Consider the following 23,996-nt stretch of genomic DNA (forward strand, 5'->3'; position numbering starts at 1 on the left):
TAACACCGTGCCAATGTTTATTAGCGTTCCGGCGAATGCACATCATCAAAAGGACATCTGTCTGGTTACGCAGACAGCAGACAATAGTTGCGATTGACGCATAATGGCCGCCACAAGTGAGTATACGCTGTGAGCTCGTAGGTAGAAGGGATAATTAAAATTTCGCGAGCGCCAGTAGTGACAAGTTTGTAAACCTTTACTGGAAATTTGCTTTTTGACGTTCTGCATTAAGAGTTGCATATTATAGCTTTTAAATGTCTCACGAAAGTTGTTGTATTAAAGTGTCGAAATACTGGTTACAATAATAGTAACTGTGTATTCTACAACTTTCCTGTCGCTAAGCATAAGGTGATTCAACGAAAAAATGGATTGATGCAATTAGAAAAAAGTAGGTAAACACAATTTTAATTTTAAAACGGTAGAAAAATTTAAGCTAAAGGATCAGTTAGCACACTCTCAAATTTTGACGGTTTCAATTTTACAATCCAATCCCTGAAACAAAATTTGAATGCATGAAGATAACGACCAATCACAGCAAACGTGGAATGCCGTTAAGTGTCATTCATAAGTTAATATTTAAGAAGTATTATATTAAATTATTATACTTTTTTGTAGAATAAATTTTTTCTAATATTAGGTAGTTGTCAACATAAACGTCAAAACGATAAGCAAAATCTTAATCGTAATGAGTAATTAATTCTGTACTTACTGCTATTAATTATCGATTACAATCCAATTACTTCTTTACGTTGTAAATATTACACGATAAGAATTAAATAATAAGTTTGAAACAACTATTACAGTCGAACCCGCTTATTGGAATAGCATTCGTGCCAAGCAAAAGTATTCCTTTAACGGGGATAATCTAATAACCGATCACTAATGCTAGTGGGAACATTTCGGGACCTAAAATTTTTATTCCTTAAACCGGGATATTCCTTTAACCGGTATTCTAATAAGCGGGTTCGACTGTATTTGCTTTTCTCTTTAAAATTCCGGCCGAAATAGGAACACTAGTCAACCGTTAGATGGCGATAGCAGCCATACCAGCGAAACTAACAAAGTATAGGCAATACTTTTTTCTTTCCAGAAAATTTCCGGTAAAAGTTATACTAGTAATCCTGTAGGTAGGTGGCGATACCAGCGAAGCTCGGAGCGGATACGCTGTGAGCTCGTACGTAGAGGGGATAATAGGGAGTTTTTGTGCACACAAATACGTAAACGTAACGCATCTTTTTGACATATACGCTTGCGCATTAATGGTTGAACTCCCGTATCGCGATACGTATTACCTAAGGTTACGGGCTGGTACGTTAGGTTCATACGCATCCCTATCGAGCCGAAAGTCACCGAATGCACACGAGGATCTTGCCCGATTACCTACCAAATGAACATTTCATCAGCGTACTACCCGTTTATAAACATTTTAAGGTTATATTGGTTATTGGTTTACTCTATTTGAGTAAAATTATTCTGTGTTTGTAATTGGAAATTGGAACTTCATAATAGATTTAAAATTTTATTGTTTTTAAGTTGTCTATTAATAAAGCAAAATAAATAAATCTTGTATTAATTTAAGAAATACAGTGATCACCACAATTAATAACTAGATAAACAAATGACCTAGTTTCAGTAAAATTTTCAAATAAATATTACCACACTATTTACATTATACCTACTGGAATTCTGATGTAGGTATAGGTACAATAATTTACAACTAAAAAGTAGGTATAAACAAAAATAAAAAAATTTTAACCTAAGGAAAAATAATATTTTTATATTTAAATAGAAGCAATTAAAACCATACAATTTCATCATTCATTTATCTTTTTTTACATTTGTATATTAATTGTATATTGTGTGAACATTGTTTTATTTTTTTGAATGTCAACGGAATTTAAAAGTGACTTTACGATTTGCTTTACGTTACGTTAAAGCAGTTACAAAAACTACCTATTTTAACATTCATCCTCTACGACACGTTAGTTGCTTTACGTATACAGAGATGCGTACGTTACGTAGCAACAAAAACTCCCTAAAAACTCCCAAAAATTACTATAAACTATAAACGATCATAACTTCGAAGTGGTTAAAGCATTTAAATATCTAGGAGCAACCAGGCGCGTAGATAGGTTTTTTTTCTAGGGGGGTACTTAGTATCTTATTTTAAGTGCCGAGTGCAATTTTTTGCGCCAGGTATATACCACGCTCAAACAGCTAGGTAAATTTGAACTTTTATTAAAGTTTATTTACACAAGAAAATACAGAAGTAACAAATAAAAATCATTGAAAACCTGTCTATATCAGTCAATAATAAAAAAATACAAATCAACATATAATTAAACAAACATAACACGAACTCATTTTATAATATGTTATATATTCTAGGTAAAAGTAAAAAAAATCAATTCCACTCTATTAGGTAATATAGGTAAAATAACTTAAAATGCAAAACTCATCATTAGGTCTATTTAACAAAATATTACACCACAGTAACTAGATTATGAAACAAAGTAAATTTTTCTTGTCCGTTGCTTTGAAAACCTATCAATAACAGCATCGATATTTATTTCAATATCTCTGTGTATATTTAATAAACTTAATCCAACTAGTCTTTCCTGACACATCGTAGACCGTAACCATGATTTTAGTCTCTTAAGTGTGGAAAATGATCTTTCAGCACTTGCCACACTTACCGGCATAACAGAAATCATCTGCATGAGTGTATATATGGTGGGAAATATTTCGTTACTGCAAAGCAGCAAGGTATCTAACGCTGTCGCTGGCAAATCATTTGTTTTATTTTCTATTCCTTTCCATTTATTTATCCAGAGCGCTATTTCCGATTCCAACAAATCTGATAAAAATTCTACGAAATAATTTCTAAATTTACTAATACAGGGTGTTTCATTGGTAAAGTAACATACGTTAACTGTAGAAAGAGGATACTTAGGCGGTCTCAAAAATGCCGTACTTAATGGGTCTTACTCCATTAATAACAAAGATACTGGGTGTTTTATCTATTTTGCCATTTTCTTAATTGGTTCATAACTTTTTGACCACACTGTATATTTATTTTATATTTGCCACACAAATATCATTTAAGGCGTACAATAAATTAATTTATTTACAATTGTAAAAATTCCAGGTCCGGCTTAAAAAATACTGGAAAAATATTCCGACCCCAAAACAACACCCTATACATCAAATTTTTTTAAAATGGATTTTTTAGTTGAAAAGTGGATAAAAAACTAAATTCAGTGGTATACTTTGAATTTTCGGCAAAATGATTTTTCTGGTGAAATTTGGAATTTGAATTCTGAAATTAAGTGAATTGCGAGAGCTCTAAGTAGAAAAACATTGAAATACAACTTGCAACATGGCAACCACACTGTATATTGATTTTATATTTAACACGCGAATATTCTTTTAGGTGTCCAGTCAATTAATTTAATTACAATTATAAAAAATCCAGGTCCGGATTAAAAAATATTGTATAAATGTTCCAACCCAAAAAAACACCTTGTATATTAAATTATTTTAAAATGGAATTTACATTTGAAAAGAGGATGAAAAACAAAATTAGTGGTATACTTTGAATTTTCGGCAAAATGATTTTTCTGGTAAAAATTTGAATTTTAATTCCGAAATTATGTGAATTGCGAAGCTCAAAGTAAAATAAATTAAAATTTGACTTAATTTTAATTAATACCATTATTTAATCTAAATTGGTAAAATATTAACATTTGCACACATTACAATAATTTTTGATGACCCCCTTTGTGGCTCAGTGGTAAGAGCGCCTACCTTTGGATCGAAAGGTCCGAATGGTCGTGAGTTCGAATCTCACCAGGGTCAGAAATTTTTCGTTTATTATAAATTAATAAATGAAATAGTTTCTGTCCTTGTGGGATCGGTACTCACCGGAGGGACCGCAGACGTTCGGATACAATTAGCGTCTCTTTGCAAAGACAATGACGTCGACTTTGTAATGTAACAAGACACTTACTCAACACACACAGTACACAGTACAAATGACGCTAGGTACCTAACTACAAAAATTTACCGTACCTACCTATAAAAAAAATAATTTTTGATGGTGGTAATTTTGAATAAGTACTTTAGTTTTGAATAGTGATTATGCTGCAAATTTTCGCTGTTTTGTTATAATTTTTAGCTATTTTGTTTATTAAAGTGATGTATTCTTTATTGACCCTCTATTATTTATTCATTATTTAAAGATGAATATTCGCCAGAAACTATTTTTCACATATAATAAAAAAACACTAAAATATTAACATTTTACCAATTTAGATTAAATAATGGTATTAATTAAAATTAAGTCGCATTTTAATTTTTTCTACAAGAGCTCTCGCAATTGACATAATTTCAAAATTCAAATTCAAAATTTTACCAGAAAAATCATTTTGTCGAAAATTCAAAGTACCTCTATACCACTAATTTTGTTTTTCATCCTCTTTTTGAATGCGAAATCCGTTTCAAAGAAAATTAATATACAAGGTGTTTTTTTGGGTCGGAATATTTACACAATATTTTTTAAACCCGACATGAATTTATTATAATTGTAAATAAATTAATTGATTGGACACCTAAAAGAATATTCGCGTGTTAAATATAAAATCAATATACAGTGAGGTTGACAAGTTGTAAGCTGTATTTTAATTTTTTTCTACTTAGAGCTCTCGCAATTCACTTAATTTCCGAATTCAAATTCAAAATTTCACCAGAAAAATCATTTTGCCGAAAATTCAAATTATACCACTGAATTTAGTTTTTCATCCTCTTTTTAACTAAAGAATCAATTTTAAAAAATTTGATGTACAGGGTGTTGTTTTGGGGTCGGAATATTTTCCAATATTTTTTAATCCGGATCTGGATTTTTCACAATTGTAAATAAATTAATTTATTATACACCTTAAATGATATTTGTGTGCCAAATATAAAATAAATCTACAGTGTGGTTAAAAAGTTATGAACCAATTAAGAAAATGGCAAAATAGATAAGACACCCAGTATCTTTGTTATTAATGGAGTAAGATCCATTAAGTATGGTATTTTTGAGATCGCCTAAGTGTCCTCTTTCTACAGTTAACGTATGTTACTTTACCAATGAAGCACCCTGTATATTCGGAAACCTTATTTTCTAGACTTTAAATCATTATCGCTCTGGTTTAAAACATTAGCCGGTATTAAGTTGTTTATATCTAAAATTTCGAAAAGATCTGAATTGAAACGAAATTTGAGGTCTTGGAATATGTTTTCTAAAAGGGGTATAAAAACTGACACTCTAAAATATTCTTCAGGATTTTTTGTTTCAATATTACTGCGATAAATTTGTCTGACATTGATTCTTGGCAGTAATATTGGAAAATCTAATTTTTGATGAACTTTCGTTACTTCTTCAAAAATACCTTTAAACACATTTTCAGCATCCTCTCTTTTTTTATGAAATACTAATAATATATCGTTTACTAAAGATCGAGCAGAAATTTTGTCCAAACTTTTAGCCTGCAAAGATTTACTTAAACTTACAGTTATATTTAAAACATGGGACAAGCAATGGAGAGCAACTACAAAATTTGTTTTTAGCATTGTATCCAATAATCTTTGAGCTTTTGAAGATGATTGAGAATCTTTCCACTGCGTTATTAGTTGCAAAGTTTCTATGATATTTTCAGAAGAAACTTTGAACCTAAGAATAGCTGTATGGAGTTCTGTCCATCTGGTTTCGCATAAGCTTTCCAAAGCAGATGAGTTCGTGAATTTCAAAACGTTATGTATTTTAGACGATGCGTTGAAAAAGGCAATGGTTTCTTTAATGGTACCTACCGCGTTACGAATATCTTGGACATTGCTAGATTTTGATAGGGATAAATTAAGTGAATGGCTGTAACAAGGACATTTGCAAGCATTCTTTAACATTTTTTGAATTTCGGTAACTGCTCCTTTTTGTTCAGACAACATAACACTGCAAGTGTCTGTGCCAATCCCGACGCAATTCTCAAATGGCAACCCAATCTTATTTAAAAATGAAACAACTGTTTTTCCCAGTAGTTCACCCGTTAAAACTGGCTCTTTTGTAAAATCATCATAATTATTTTTATGACAATCGATGAATCCTACAAAGTCCTCGCGAAGAATATTTTCCGGATCTAAATATATTATTAAAATTGACATTTGCGATACCTTACTAATATCAGTTGTTTCATCGAAAATCACACTATAAAACTTATTGTATGAAATTTTGGAAACAATTGAATTTAAGATTTCGTCCCCACAACACGAAATTAATTCATTTTGCACGGTAGGACTTATGTACTTTGTTCGGGAAGTTGCGGTTTCAAAATGAGATTTCAATTTTAAATCATCACCACACGTCTGAATACGGTGGCGGATGATTTCTCTTAAATTGCCCTCATTTACCTCCGAGGATTTTGACAATTCTGACTCAGTTCTGTAACCGCGAAATGCTATACCTGTTTTCCCAAAAAAACGATGCTGTTGATGATAGGTTTCAATTTTTCCCTGTTCTCTTTTACTTGGGCCAATCGTCCAGAACTAAGAATGTTTGATATTTCCCTTTCAGGGTTATTAAAAGTTATTAAAAAATTATCTCCAATTAAAACAGCATCTTTGTGATACTTATTTGCGGCATGTGATAACAAATCGCCATCTTTTCCAAATAACTTTGAAAATTTCTTTATAGGAATAGTTACCAAACTTTTAAGAGGAATATTTTTATGCATCCCTCCTGTTCTTGCAAATAAAACACAATATTTACAGAACAGTCCCCCATTTGACTTCGAATAGATTAGCCAGTTAAATGATTTAAAATGGTTAAAAGATAAATAACATTTTTTTCTTTTTGTTTTTTTTACATGAACTGAAAATGGAAATTTAAATTTGTGGTCTGGAACAAAAGAGTTTTTTAATATATTTACTTTTTCTAGGTCGGTTATGTTTGTTTGGTTGACATACTGTCCAATATCTACTTCTTCTCCAAACTTTCCCGCTTCAGGATTCTCTGTTCCTTCAATGGCACTGGCTTGCGATTCCTGCGAAACTGCAACGTTTTTTATTGCTTCAATAATAAATTCTTTACTTGGCCCCGCTTCATTTTCTATTTCTGGTTGTTTAGTTTTCTTAACAAAAAAATAATCCAAGGAGGGCTGGTTCTTTCGCTTGCTCATTTTTAGGGAACTATAGGTATATCCACAACCTGTCGATATAAAACTCCGTATAAACTTCCAATTTAAAAAAAATAACAACAACTTACAACAATAATCTAAGATGCTTGTGGCTTGTGGGTCGTGTAGGGTAGAATACGTAGGAATGAGTAGTTTTCCAGGTTTATGTGTTACACAAACGCAAAATTGCAAAGTATTTCACTCACTTACAGTTTATAATTCTACAATGTATTCATTAACACAATCCCTCCGCGATAATAGAATAAGGAAAATAGGTTATATATAAATTAAACAGTAACGATATTCTGCTCGACTCTGCTAACACGCGACTGTTGAGTAGTGTTGAGTGACTGAGTGTTGTCTGTTCTCTCCATAGAAATAATAATATGTTCAGTGTTCAGTGGTTCTCTCTTGGCCCGACTACCTGAGCTGCAACGCAACGTGCGATTACGTCGGTTACATAGGCGAAAGATGTAATGGTGAAACCAGTGGCGGGCAGTGGTCGCGTTATAGTTGACATTTTAAAACTTAAAAGACAATGTAATAAAAATTGGTTTTTAAGCGAATAAGATTGAATTTTTTTTTTGATGAGGGAAGTGTATCATCAATTTCTCCTACATCTTTTAGTATTTTATTGCTTCTATTAGAATGCTTCTTAGGGGGGTACTGTCCCCCAGTACCCCCCCTTTATCTACGCTGGTGGGAGCAACAACCACAACTGACACAAAATAGAGAAGTTGAAACGCCAATAATGGCACGAAACAGATCTTTCTTTGCAATTTAACATCTAATGAAGTCAATACTTCTTGAACGAGGTGCAAAAATCCAGAAATATTAGACCATAATCAGAGCTGTGCCGGGTACTGATACATTGTACTCGGGTACAGAGTACTAGGTACTTTTCATATTTGAGTAACGAGTACAGAGTACCGAGTACATTGCTCAAAAAAAGTACTCAGAGTACAATTACCCGAATTTCTCGGGTACTTATTTCGAGTATATTCGAATATAGAACCCGAAAAAAAGTAAGAAGTTAATAATTAGGGAGCGGATTTATATGCGATCAATTTTGATGTAATATACGCATACATATGCAGTAAAAAATTTTGAAATATGCACAAGATTTGCACAAAAATTCAAAGAATGCACATTTCTTGAAATCATATATTCTCTGTTCTATTCTAGTGAGTTTTTTAAAAATATTGTCTTTCAAACAAAAACATTATATTTTATAATAGATATAATATAGGTACGCAACAGGTAGAATCTTGAAAGTACCTATTTAGAATAAAACACAATATGACTACATATAAAAATTTGTTTCAAACGATTTTCCACTGTCAGTGGATAACTGAACAACTTTCGATATCGCTCATCTTTTTGAATTATAACTTTCTGTCCCGACATATTTCTGTCCTGACGTGTTGTGACCGAAAATTTTCGCTGAGATGGTATTTACGACAATAACACATACTTTTTCAAACTGTTTAAACTTTGAAAGTTGAGGATGCAGTCAAATATTATTTATTAAAGAAAGAAGAGGAAGAAAGCAATGTTAAAACCCACGTTGGTGTAAAGAATAAACCAGGCTAGAGTCTTTCCGCATAGTCACAAACAGAAGTACTTTTACATAAAAACTAAGCATTCGGATTGACCGACTAAAAGTGGCTAATTTTACTGGTTAATTTACTTTCCCCTTTAGCAAATTATTACCCACCATTAACATTATACCCATTATTAACAAAACCAACGGGTGTTTTCATACATTTAATAATATCCTCTTTAATAATAATAACATCCTCTCTTATCGGCTTGAAATAATTTGCAGTTAATTGGGTGGTCAATAGATACCTCAATGGGTGGTCAATACTATTTATTCAACGAACAAAACCGGACCTGATTTAAATCATATTTAAATTTCCGTCAAAGAATCGTAAAAGGATGGTTAGAGGCAGTTAAATATTCTCTTAACAATAGGGTATTTAAAAGAATCGCCAAAATTATACCTACTTAAGTGGCTATTACATTATCCTAAATTCAGGACCGATATTCAGGATACGATTTAGGACACTAAATTCAGTCACCGAAGCTCGCGATTACACTATAATAAATTTAGGATCGTAAATTATAAAAGACAGCACAAAGACAGGGTTTGAAAACCAAGTGTTAAAACCACAGGGGTTCGGTTTTATTAGGTAAGACTTTTAAAAACAGGTAAAAAACAAGAGCTTTTCCTATCAGATTTGAACAACCAGCTTGAGTGACGGACGTGTCGAGTGAATTAAGGTCGCGTCATATTATAATGCACGTCGCGTTTTCGGCACGTAGCGTTTGCAGACCGGCAATCGGACTGCCCATTCACATTTTCATACATAGAACGTTTCCGTTGGTTTCAGTTTGGTGCGGTGCAGATGTGTTTATTGTCACAACACATGCTTACATGACAAATTGCCTCAAAAACTACTTTTTAAATTAGACCGGCCAGTATCGTCGCCCCTGCTAGCTAAATTATTCCGATTCGATATTTTTAAACAAACTTACTCAAAAAGAAGTCCTTGTAACACATCCACAGGGTGCCGGGCGGTACCGTGGTTGAAAAATTGTTTAAACATTTTTTTTAAACAAATTCACAAAAAAAAATTTTTTCATTTCGAGCAATATTTTTTTTAGATAAACTGTGTCATTCTGGGCAAAAAAGGTCTCTTGTCATTTTTCTCTAAAATTGATTGTTGTCGAGTTACATGCGATTAAAAATTTGAAAAATGCGAAAAGGCCATTTTCAAGGCTTAATAACTCGATTAAAAGTATTATTATGAATTTAAATAAGTGACCAAATCAAGTTTCAAACCCCTTCTTCAAGGTCCCAAAGAGATTTTTGTCATTATTTTACTACAAAGCTGTTATTTTTAGTTATTAACAATTAGCGCTATAGTCCAACTGTATCGTCGCCCCCGTAACGAAACTATTTCGATTAGATTTTTTTTGCACAAACTTACTCAAAAAGAGTCCTTACAACAAACACATCCACAGGGTGCCGGGCGGTGCCGTTGTCAAAAAATTGTTTTAACAATTCTTATTAAACAAATTCACAAATATAATTTTTTCATTACGAACGATTTTTTTTAGATAATTTGGGTTATTTTTAGCAAAAAACGTATCTTGCAAAAATGCGGAAATGGCCATATAACTCGACAACAATCAATTTTAGAGAAAAATCACAAGAGACCTTTTTTGCCCAGAATAACTCAAATTATTATTAATTTGGGTTTAATTAAATTATTAATAAAAAATTATTTTTGTGAATTTGTTTAACAAAAATTGTTTAAACAATTTTTAGACCACGGCACCGCCCGGAACCCTGTTGATGTGTTATAAGGACCTCTTTTTGAGTAAGTTTGTGCAAAAAAATCTAATTTCGCGAACGGGGGCGACGATACAGTTGGACTATAGCGGTAATTGTTAAAAATAACAGCTTTGTAATAAAATAATGACAAAAATCTCTTCAGGACCTTGAAGAAGTTGTTTGAAACTTGATTTGGTCACTTATTGAAATTCATAATAATAATTTTTAATCGAGTTATTAAGCCTTGAAAATAGCCATTTTCGCAATTTTAGAGAAAAATGACAAGAAACCTTTTTTGCTCAGAATTACCCAAATTATCTAAAAGAAATATTGCTCGAATGAAAAAATATTTTTGTGAATTTGTTTAAAAAAGATACAAGAATCTACAGGTCGAGCAAGTCTTGTAAATTTCACGATTGCGAGCCACGTTTCACGCAACCGTGTTTGCGTACTTGTGTTTCGAGTTGCGTGGTCGTGCGGAGTTATATTTACCAATTCGCGCAATCGTACTTGAGACGCTGTGTCAGGTGAGGTGTTTGAAAATTTGTGTAACTTGATTGCTTGATTCTGTGGTGTGAAGGTGGTTAAACTTTTGTTTTATTTTTTTTGTTTTGTTTGTTTTTGTTGTTGCGAATATATCGCAGAAAGTTTTTAGATGAAGTAATTGTATGATGAAGATAACACAGAAAATACAAGAGGGCAGCATACTTTGCAAAACAATTGTTACAATTTGAAATCAACAATTTGTTAAGTTGTTGTCTTGCAGGTAAAAAAGTGACTTTTTAAAAAAATTATATCTTGGAAACTAAAAATTATTTTTATTTATAATTGAAACATGTAAAAGTATAGTACTCTCAAAAAAATTTCAGCCAAAAATATTCATTTTTGTAGAGTTGACTGCAATTTTTCGACAACAGCCCTTTTTTGCAGTGAGCAGCATAACAAGTCCAGTCTCATCTGAAATCAAAGTTTCTTGTAGTTTATACCTCTGGCTAGTGAATGAACAAAGGATTTTTTATTAGATGAGGTCATTTTTGTTTTATAAAAAAAACTACTTTAAAAATGAGAAAAATTGGGGTCAAAAATGTGTTTAAACTTATGTAAAATCTTCAAATCTCATTTTTTTTAATTCCTTCGTTCATATTCTAGCCAGAGGTATAAACTACAAGAAACTTTTTGATTTCAGATGAGACTAGTTATGCTGCCAACGCAAAAAAACTTAAACTCTACAAAAATGAATATTTTTGGCTGAAACTTTTTTTGAGACTACCTTAAGTACTATACTTTTACATGTTCCAATTATAAATAAAAATAAATTTTAGTTTTCGAGATATAATTTTTTTAAAAAGTCACTTTTTTTACCCACAAGACCTATGTAACCCCTTAAAAAAATGTTTGGAAGAATATGTTTGATGACCAAGATGCATACATATATTTAGAAGGAAAGTTCCTGATTTCTGTAGTATAATACATAATACCGAAGAGGAAGTAGCCCTAAGCTCCGGACTCCACTTGCGATTTGTAGTTGTGAAGATTGAACACATTCTTTCAAATAGAAGTCAATCCATGATTATTTAGTCACAAATGGATTGACTTGTATTTGAAACAATGTGTTCAATCTTCCTGATTACAAATCGCAAGTGGAGTGCGGCGGTAATAACACCAAAATATTCCATATAGGTCCATAGAAGGTACAGACATTGAAAAATTCCTGGAATATCCCCGAAAACATGTTCCCTGAACATCCCAGGAAAATCCTGTGTCAGCATTTTAAACATTACCTGAATGTCTTATTGGAACATTCCATGAATGTCCACGAATGTTCTCTGGACATTCAAAATATATTTTGTAGACATTCCCTGGATATACCAGAAATACAGTGATGAGCGCTCTAATAACCGGCAAAATAGCACAAAAGATGTATTAAGTAGTGAGATAAAAAGACATGAAACTAGTTGAGCTGGGAAATTTAGCGATATTAACTTATACATTTAGATTGTATTGATTGTGTACCACCTTCAGACGTATCAGACGAGTTTGGAAACTACCAATGTCACAGTGACAGTTTTAGTTGACATACTCCTCCGATATGTGTAAAGGTGGGATCAATATAACGTAAATTTAAAGGTTAATTTCGCTAAATTTCCCAGCTCAACTAGTTTCATTTCTTTTTATCTCACAACTAAATATGTTGCCATATTTTGCCGGTTATTAGGGCACTTATCACTGTACATCCTTGCTGATGTGACAATACCTCCTATCTGTTTTTTCATGAGTTTTGTATGAGAGATGGAAAAACATGTTTTAAGGTCACCTCCTGTGTTCATATGTAAGTTTTGACTTGTTTTGTAGTTCATAGATAGTTTAATTTACTACAAAACAAGTCAAAAATATCATATGAAAACAGGAGGTGACCCTAAGACAAGTTTTTAGTCTCTCTTACAAAACTCATGAAAAAACAGATAGGATGTATTATTACATCACTGACGATATGTGGCCATACCAAATAATACATCCTTGATAAATATAAACATTTTTATCGAACAAAATCTTTTCATACATTCTTTTAATGCAATTTACTGATATTCCTAAATATTTCAAAAAAATGTGTCACATTTGCTTTGTAAACCTTTCTTTTGCCTTTCGTAGCCACATATTCCGTTTCCTTCCTGGTTTTTTGTAGACCACTTCTCTCAGCTGATTCTAAAAAAAATGAAATAAATGGTAATTTTTCTATCCTTTACAATTAACAATCAGAAGAAATATTATTTACAGATAATGATAGGCATAATAATAATAGGTTTGTTCTAGCATCAGTTTGAAACCATCAGCGAATAGTGGACCAGCGCGAGTAGAGGGGATCGCACTGGTGACTGTATTATGTTCTTTTACTGACCAACTGTTTGCTGATGGTTTTTGACTAGTTTGACTGTTTGCTAGAACAAACCTAATAATAATAAATATTTGGAAGTCAAAACATTAATAAAATTATTTTTTCAAGTTAACTTTCACATGCGCGTCTTAAAATTGTACTTTTAATACTTATATCATAAATAACTATTAAAACTATCTTAAGAGGAAACAGTATCGATCAACAGGTAGCGAAAATGTGTTCCAAGATTGCGGCTGTAATTTTGAATATTTTTCAAGATATTTGTCACACATATTCGTAATATAATAAAGAATGGCGGTACAGAGCCCAATTTGAAAAATATATTATTATGTGGAAATTACTCTGTAATTAAATACAATATAAAAAAACGAGCTTGTACCGCCATTAAGAAGAACAAAAAAATACACTTTCTTCAAATACAACTTTTTTATCAGATTTTGTGTTATTTTGGAACTACTAAAATTTTTTATTTCATTAGTAGTTCCAAAATTACACAAAATCTAGGCATCGGATAAAAAAGTTTATTTGAAGAAAGTGTATTTTTTTGTTCTTCTTAATGGCGGTACAGGCTCGTTTTTTAAATATTGTATAATTACAGAGTAATTTCCACATATTAATATATTTTTCAAATTGGGCTCTGTACCGCCATTCTTTATTATTTCACGAATACGTGTGCCAAATGCCTCGAAAAAATATTCAAAATTACAGTGACAATCTTGGAACACGTTTATGCTACCTGTTTATCGCTACTGTATTACCTTAAAACATTGTAATTTGCTAAACCAGTATATTTTACTCTACTACTACTCTACTAGCTGCCTCATTTTCCACTGTTTCTAAAGACTTGTTTACATGGGTAGAGTTTTGAGGAGAGTAGAGTAGCGGTAGTATTCTACCAAAAATGGCTTGATACCATTCACATGAGGAGAGTACAAGTATAGTACTGATGCTAGTATAGTGAAACCGATTTTTGTATTTTTAAACACTCTTGATTATAAGTGCACCTTAAATTCTTAATTTTTTGCTTAAGCTCGTTTACTCCAAAGCCCCCTTTGCCATTCTTTCGACGATTTCATCCTCCGCAGCTTGCTGCAAACTTTTATTTCTGTAGTATACACTACCTAAATTCCATAAACACTGGTATTCGCCGTATTACAGCTCTACAAGTTTTAAAGTTTCATCTTCGGTGAACTTCATTTTCACTATTTACACAAAACACAATTCCAGCCAGAATGACAGCGCCCCCATGTACTCTCCTACCTACTCTATTCTGCCATAATTGAGCGTGTTCCATGGGTAGAGTGTGCAGCCGAGTAGACATTTTGGCAGTAGTGGTGGTCATAGAGTAGTTACTTTGCCATAGGTTGCTAGTCACTCTACTTTAACTCCAACTATACACTCTACCAGCTATTCTACTGTGCTGAGCATTTTTACAGGTAGAGTTACTCTACTCTATCAAGTACTTGCATCATTACTCTACCTGTGTAAACAAGTCTTAAATCTACTGAATGAAAATCTACTTAATCTTAATCTACTCTTAATGAAAAATGTCTAAAATCATTTACCCACCTAGTATTATTGTAGAATTTAAGACAGTCCAGTGCCTTATAAATAATTTCAATATGAATATTTTTTCCTTTAATTCTCCTTTGATACCACTCCATTTTAGATTTTGGGGAACTTATTTCATTGTGTTTATAGCCCATATTTATTGAAGGAACCCAATCTGGAGATTGTTATTATCGATTAAGTCGGCTGGTTTTCCTATAAGATTAAAATGTTAACATCTTCAAAAATCGTTACTGTTGTAATTGTAACTTACCAGATATAAAATGATTACAGCAGACAGGACAGGAAAATTTTCGTTTCGCTAGTAAAACCTGTACATTGTATTGCATTTAACCATTGTTGTCTCTCAGATACCTTATTTAGTTCAGTTTAAAAGTGAACTTTATCTTGACTTTATCACAATTACTTTGCATTTCACACTTCAAAACACAACACCAATGAAGCATATTATCTTCCTAAATTAACACTTCCAGAGAAAATGTTAAATTAATCTTTGTACAACACAAAATTACAAAGAAATACAACTAAAATTATCTAAAACTGATTAAGAACAGATAGAATAAGATTTATCTTTTACACCCAGTAGCCATATTGACATATTGATTTAATTTTGACAGCATGTTGGAAGGGATTTAAATTTGGTAAATATAACTCCGCACGACCACGCAACTCGAAACACAAGTACGCAAACACGGTTGCGTGAAGCGTGGCTCGCACAATCGTGAAATTTACGAGACTTGCTCGACCTGTAGATTCTTGTGTCATACAAAGCGAAGTGACGACACCCAGGGCCGGCGATAACGGGCCTGCAAGGGATGCATTGCAGGCGGGCGCCCCCGTTTGGGGGGCGCCAAAATGAGCTTTTTCCTGGTGTCAAAAATACTAAAATAGAGAAATTAATTTTTTAAGTGTGATTTAATTTCCTCATAATCAGTAATCTTAATCTGTGTCTGTTATTTTCGTATATCACACACGTAAATAATCAAAAATATGCAACCATAGAATTCCTACCATGTAAATAGTAATATGTATACCTAATTTATTGGCCGAAGCAGAGCCGCCATCAAAGATATTATATTTCAGAACCCAAATAACTCCACTCTATACTCACGTTTTGTTTACTTTATTCAGCATTTATTTCTTGTATCAGCAGTTACGAGAGAAAAGGTTTGATTTAAACAAGGTTCTGAAACTGTTCTTGTCTAATTTAAGTATTATGTATTATCCACTATTAATAACTCATCGAGATAAGTATTGATCCGATAATAAGCACAATATTTTTAAAATAAACAGTGTAAGTATATACAATTTAGTTCAAAGCTCTTTTAATTTAGTATAGGTGGTATTCTATGTAAAAATAGTTTTTCAGTTTACTGTGCGATAAAAAGAACATTTCAGTGCATTTGCATTCAATTAGTACCTAGAAAATTATATTTGGTAAGTACTCAGTACTATTATTACTGAAAGGGCGTAATTTTGAGAAATTATTATTTTTATTTAGTAGTTAAATAAAAATGGAATCCAAAAAAAAGTTATCTGGGGCGCAAAATAGAAAAAGAAAAGCCGAAAAAGAAGAAATGGCTAAAAAACAATCTGGTTCTCTTAGCCAATTTCTGAAAAAATTTAAAAGTGATGTTTTGCCCAATGATAATGATGAGTTCAACAAAACTGTAACCGAGCCTAATTTACCGGGTACATCCACATCCACACAATTTGTTGATGATTATTCCGGTAAGTCCAATAAAATTTTAACAAAAATTTATATATTGAGGGAATCGAAGGCATCCACATTTACTTACTTTGATGTGTTGTTACAGACCATAAAATATCTCCAGAATCAATGGAAGATTTAGAGGATATAGGGAAATGGCCAAAAGTCACGGAAAAATCAGAGTACTTTTAATCGAAAAAGGACCTCTTCAAACTAAACTGGTTAAATATCAAAAGGATGCAAAAGGACGAAAATTCAACAATGCATATTTCAACCGGAAAATGGAAAATGGGGAAACTATTTTAAGAACATGCGTTATTATATTCCCAATCTTTACATTCTGTTTTCTGCTTTTGTTGTAAGATTTTTGCGACTCCAGAATCTAGCAGTTTTACCGAAGGATTTAAAGATTGGGGAAACTTATCAAAGGCCTTACATCGACACGAAACAAGCAGAAATCACATGAAAAACTTTCTTAAATGGAAAGACTTAGAAAGAAAATTAAAAAATAAAACTACCATTGACTCTCAAGAACAAATTATAGCGGACATGGAAAGGAAACATGGAGTAAATGTCTTAACCAGATTAATAGAAATAATAAAATTTTTGGGAGGACAAAATTTGGCTTTTCGTGGGTCATCGGATAAATTACACGATGGAAATAATGGCAATTTTTTAAAACTAGTCGAATTGTTTGGAAAATTTGACCCGATTATGGAGACACACATTGACAGAGTACTTACGAAAAAACACAGAACCCACTACTTAAGTAAAGACACACAAAATGAATTAATCGACATGTTAGGAAATGAAATAAGAAATAAAATATTATCATCCATTCAAGAAAGTAAATATTATTCAATCATATTAGACTGTACACCAGATGCCAGTAAAACAGAACAAATGACAATAATAATACGGTTTGTTTCTTACGCAGATGACAATGTGAAGATCAACGAACATTTTTTAGGATTTATCGATATTGATGATTCAACGGGCCGCGGTTTATATGAAAAAATAACAACATTAGAGAAATGGAATATTTCCATTGACGATATGCGTGGTCAAGGATACGACAACGGAGCAAATATGAGGGGTAGAAAAAATGGGCTGCAAAATTTAATTTTAACAAAAAATCCTCGGGCTTTTTTTGTTCCATGCGCTGCGCACACATTAAATTTAACTGTAAATGATGCTGCAAAAGTAAATTCTGATACAATAGGTTTTTTTGCAACGGTTCAAGAAATATATGTATAACTTTTTTTCATCGTCCCCAAAACGTTGGCATATTTTACTACAATTTATAACAAATTTAACTCTAAAGCAACCATCAGACACGCGCTGGGAAAGTAGAGTCAATGCTATTCGGCCTTTACGTTATCAATTAGGAGAAATTTATGATGCTCTCTTAGAAATTTTAAATAGTGATAACTTTAATAATGAAATCAAACATGAAGCAAAAACTTTATGCCTTAAAATGAAAGATTTTAAATTTATTTGCAGTTTAATAATTTGGTACGATTTACTCAATAGAATTAATCCAGTTAGTAAAGCTGTCCAAGAGAAAAATATAAATATTTCGTTAGTTATGACATCTATTGAAAATTTAAAAACTTACGTTTCTGAATATCGACACGATACAAATTATAACAAAATTTTGGAGGATGCAAAAAAATTAAGTGAAGATATAGATGGAGAAACAAAATTCAAATCTGTATTAGAAGTTCGACAGCGGAAAAAGAAACGTCAATTTGATTACGAACACCCAGACGAACAACCTGGAACGCCCTAAGATCTATTTAAAGTTAACGTTTTTATACCCTTATACAGTCGGAAAAATGAAAGAATACCCATGAACGAACATATAAAACACGCTATATTTTCCTGTCACCGTGTCACAAAGAAAATTGCCCAGCGCAAGTACATGTAATAATAATTATTACATGTACTTGCGCTTGCCAATTTTTTGTCTGACACGGTGACAGGAAAATACAGCGTGTTTTATATGTTTGTTCATGGGTATTCTTTCATTTTTCCGACTGTAGATACTGCTTTGTGTTCACTAAACCAACGTTTTGACTTATTAAAAAATCACTTTAATAGCTTTCGGTTTCTATACAATGTGTTTGAAATAAATAATGAAGACTTAAGAAAACACTGCGACAATTTACAAACAATTTTAACACACGGTGACAAAAAAGATATTAACGCCATAGAACTTTTCGAGGAAATTTTAATATACAAAGATATTTTTAGTACGGGTACACATACGACAATACCAGAAAATCCATTAAACATTTTAAAATTCATAATCTCAAATCATGTATCTCTTCCAAATTTTGCAATAGCCTTAAGAATTTTCAAAATTAAATTTAATTAAAACGTATTTAAGAACAACTATGACACAGAGAAGACTTGATAGTCTAGCATTAATTTCAATAGAAAATGATATATGTAATAAATTAGATATTAATAATCTTATTGATAATTTTGTAAAAATTAAAACAAGGAGAATACATTTTTTTTAAACTATTTACTTCACAATAGCAAACACAGACAAGTCGCCTTTTAGACACTAAATGCCCTTCAAATGGATTATACTCGCGAAAGTTGAGCATTGAGGTCACGTACCGATAGGCGTGAGCTCGATGGCCACACCTTTCGGGCGCTCAGCCGTCGAGGAGAACAAAATTTATTTTGCCAATTCGACAGTTGAGTGACCGAGCACACACAGTCCGAACATTAAGACACCGACTTGGATCGGTACCTTGCTGTCTGGAACACACATTTTTAGGACACAAGTCCAAAGTAAAGTCATTAATAGGGAGAAAAGAAGTTCTAGCTATACCTAAAATCAGGTGGCTTAACCACATAAAGTAACGAAGAGGATGTCCCATTATCTAGGGCATCCAAGGTAATGTTCAGTACAAAGCCTCCCCACTCGTTATGTACTGCGATGGGGAGGGGTGGTGGTATAGCTTGGGGGGTCAGATAGGTACCACTCCATTACGGAGTGCGACCGGTTTGATCTTCGGACATGTGGGTCCCAATGTTCCATTAGAACACACATGTTCCACGAGGCTGGGATTGTACAAGTATGTGTGTATGTGTGTGTGTGGGGGGGGGGGGCGCCTGTGCTAGTTTTGCAGGCGGGCGACTGATACCCTAGCACCGGCACTGACGACACCATCTTTTTTCTTTGGATTAGTGCTGTTTCACTCTTACGCATATTAAGCTGCGACAGTTTTCCTTCTCTTCCGTGCCTATGTTCACACCTTAATGTCATCTTAGTTCTCGGGACAATGTGCTAGAAAGAGATAGCGCAAACCAGTCGAAGAGATCTTGTCGTCAGGACGCGCGGAGTGAAGGCTCACTCTATGTTAATATATACCTTTATGGCCAGGATTAATTTTAGCATCATACAGAAAATCGTATTTGTTTAATCAAATTGTTAATCTTTCTAATCAACATTTATACGGTTTAAATTTTAAGATATAAAAAATATATAATATGGATAGGACTCAAAAATTTAAGTTCGCTTAGTAAAGTTGGTTGCATATCGAAGGAATCTATTGGCGACGAACCGCAGTGGGCGACGCCTAGTCGCGAATTTCAAAAGCATCAACTCAAAGAAAACGGCCCATGTTCTCTCAACTGTCATCAATAGGGCTTTTCATCGATTGTCATTTGTTTCGAGCTTCTGTCATGTGTCACATAATATTAATATATCTACGTCATACGTCTTTGGTTTGTATCATTGGTATTACCAATAACGTAGATATATTAATATAATGTGACACATGACAGAAGCTCGAAACAAATGACTGTGAATGAAAAACCCTATACGACTAACTATGCTTTTTTTCATGAGGATCTTTCAGTGCGTCAGTTTTTCGATTTCTTTCTAACGCATTAAATTGTATGTGACAGAAAAAAACGCACGTCGGTGATAACATTTCGTCGGTGACATTTATAACATTTATTCTAGTTGTCAATAGATGGCGCTAAATCGAAAAAAAAATATTTACTAATTATATAATATATCTACAAATATAATCTGTACAATTTATAAGACTATACAAATCAAAGACTATACCATTTTATAAATGCAATAAACACAATTTATTTGTTTTTATGCCAAATTGCAAATAAAATGTGACAACTGTCAGATTTAAAATGTCATGTTAGAATAAATGTCATAAATGTATATTATCACGGACTCATCTTTTTTCCTATCATTTGTGACGCACTGAAAAATGCTCATGAAAAGAAGCATACAGTGATGTGGGAGGGACATTTTGTGAATGTAGGTCTATTCGCGGGCGGAGCAAACAGAGACATATTAACAATAAACCAGGCTAGGGATATGCCACTCAATGCATCGGGGTGTAACGTCAATATCAAGTACGGTGGTCTAGTACCTTTGTCGTACGAGTGTGAGCGTATCTACCAAGAGGTGGGAGTAATGGAACGACACAGACACAGAGGCGGCGGCCATCATATGCTAGAGAGAAAAAGCTAAGCGCCGGTAGAGAGAGATAGATAGACCACCGACCCGAACTGCTCCGCGTTACGTTATTTTTCGGACCTGGCCTAATCTACTTGTTATTATATCTATGGGAGCACATCCTGGGGCGAGAGCACGCCAAATAGAATTCTATTTTGCTGACGTCACAAAATCGAATTTCACAATGGGAGAATCGACGGTTGCTAGGCAACGTGACGTCACTAAAATAGAATTCTATTTTTCGTGCTCCCACTACAGAACTTTAGGGAGAACGCCGGCGCATTAGCTGTTTAGAGAGAAAAATTCGACCTTATCGAACGCACACTTTTGTAATGCGCAGGCCTTCTCACACACAGTAGGTCTATTCGCGCTGTATGCCCTGAACTTACCCAGAGGGAGATTGCATGCGCATTAGGTTTTCGGAGGGAAATATTCGACCTTATTGAACGTCCAATTGTGTAATGCGCAGGCGTTCTCCCTCTGGGTACGTTCGGGGTATATAGCGCAAACAGGCCTAGTAACTCATAGACCGGTTTCTCGGAAGATTACTTCAAGCATGCTTCTAACAATTTCCAATCTAGATTTTCTAGTGCATGACCGATAGTTGGAAATAAATATATCCTGGCAGCCATGGATTATTTTACGAAATGGATCGAGCCCTATGCGTTACCAAATCAAGAAGCTGCTACCCTTGCAGAGGTACTTGTTAAAGAATTCTTCAGCCGATCTGGTGTTCCCTTGGAGATCCACTGTGACCAAGGGCGAAACTTTGAGTCAACGCTTTTCCAAAAGGCTTGTAAATTGATTGGTGTCAATACCAGAACGACACTCCTGCATCCTCAATCAGATGGAATGGCCGAGGGGATGAACCGAACGATGGGTAAACACGTGTCCAAAGTTGTATCTGAACATCAGAGAGATTGGGACCAGCACATTAATTTATTCTTAATGGTCAACCGCTCGGCCGTGAATGAAACTACAGGTCAGAACCCGACCTGCCCGATGTTGGGTCGTGAAGTCCGTTTGCCCTGCGACCTTCCGAAGAATATGTCGACCGTCTTAAGTTACGAATAAACAACATTCATGAACTTTCCCGACAACACATCTAGATAGCCAGTGACAGAATGAAAGATCAATATGATTCTCGAGGCAAGAAGAAAGATTCGAAGTAGGTGATCTTGTCTGGCTCTATAATCCACAATGTCGTCGAGGCTTGTCTCCTAAACTACAAAGATAATGGACTGGTCAGTATGAAGTTAGGAAGAAAATAAATGACGTAATATACAGAATTAAGAAGTTGCCAAACAGCAAACCAAAAGTTGTTCTTCAAATTACGCAGAAAGAAATAAGAGTGGCGTGACAACAGAAGTTCAGCCATATCTGTTTAGTGTTTCGGAAAACGTCTATGGTGTATTCCACGAATATACGACTGTTTTGGATTATCGCGACAACGAATATTTTAGTGTGCAACATAAGAAGTACGAAATTATTTTGCTATAATAATTACTCCAATAAACAACAATATAATTTGCAATTTACTTTCGTTCTTCATATTTTGCACAGTAAAATATTCGTTGTCGCGATAAACCAAGAGGGTCGTATATTCGTGGAATTGGGTATACAGGGTGTAACGAAAATACAGGTAATACATTTAATCACATAATCTGGGACCAAAAATAGTTTAATTGAACCTAACTTACCTTAGTACAAATGTGCATATAAAAAAAGTTACAACCCTTTGAAGTTACAAAATGAAAATCGATTTTTTTCAATATATCGAAAACTATTAAAGATTTTTTATTGAAAATGGACATATGGCATTCTTATGACAGTAGCATCTTAAGAAAAAATTATAGTGAAATTTGGACACTCTATAAAAATTTTATGGGGGTTTATTTCCTTTAAACCCCCCAAACTTTTGTGTACGTTCCAATTAAATTATTATTGTAGTACCTTTCTAAAACTTTTTTGGCTCTTAGTACTTTTTCGAAAAGTCAGTTTTTATCAAGATATTTTGAATATTTGTCAAATCCACCACATATTTGTATATGGTTAAGTACGATTATGAAGACTTGGTAATAATATGAAAATTTATGTATGATTTACATTTTTAGGTATATTTTGAACCGTATTAAAAAAGAAGCCATATCTCGATAAAAGGTGCCTTCTCGAAAAAATACAGAGGCAAAAAAGTTTTAAAAACATTGTGTTTAACTAATGGTATCGCAGTAATAGTTTAATTGGAGCGTACACAAACATTTGGGGGGTTTAAAGGAACAAAACCCCCATAAAATTTTTATGTAAACATATTAAAAAAGAAGCCGCAACTCGATAAAAACTGCCTTATCGAAAAAATTCTAAGAGCCAAAAAAGATTTAAAAATATTGAATTTAACTAATGGTATCACAATAATAATTTAATTGGAACGTACAGAAAAGTTTGGGGGGGTTTAAGGGAACAAAACCCCCATAAAATTTTTATGGAAAGCACAGATTTCACTATATTTTTTCTTTAAGATGCTCCTGTCATAAGTATACCACATATCCATTTTCAATAAAAAATCTATAATAGTTTTCAATATATTCGAAAAAATCGATTTTCATTTTCTAACTTCAAAGGGCTATAACTTTTTTTTGTGCATATTTGTACTAAAGTAAGTTAGGTTCATTCGAACTATTTTTGGTCCCAGAATATGTGATTTAATTTATGACCTGTATTTTTGTTACACCCTATATACAGGGTGAGTTTTTAGTGCGGGATCGGTC

The sequence above is a fragment of the Diabrotica virgifera genome, chromosome 6 (genome assembly GCF_917563875.1).
Source record: "Diabrotica virgifera virgifera chromosome 6, PGI_DIABVI_V3a".
Classification (NCBI taxonomy): Eukaryota; Metazoa; Arthropoda; class Insecta; order Coleoptera; family Chrysomelidae; genus Diabrotica; species Diabrotica virgifera.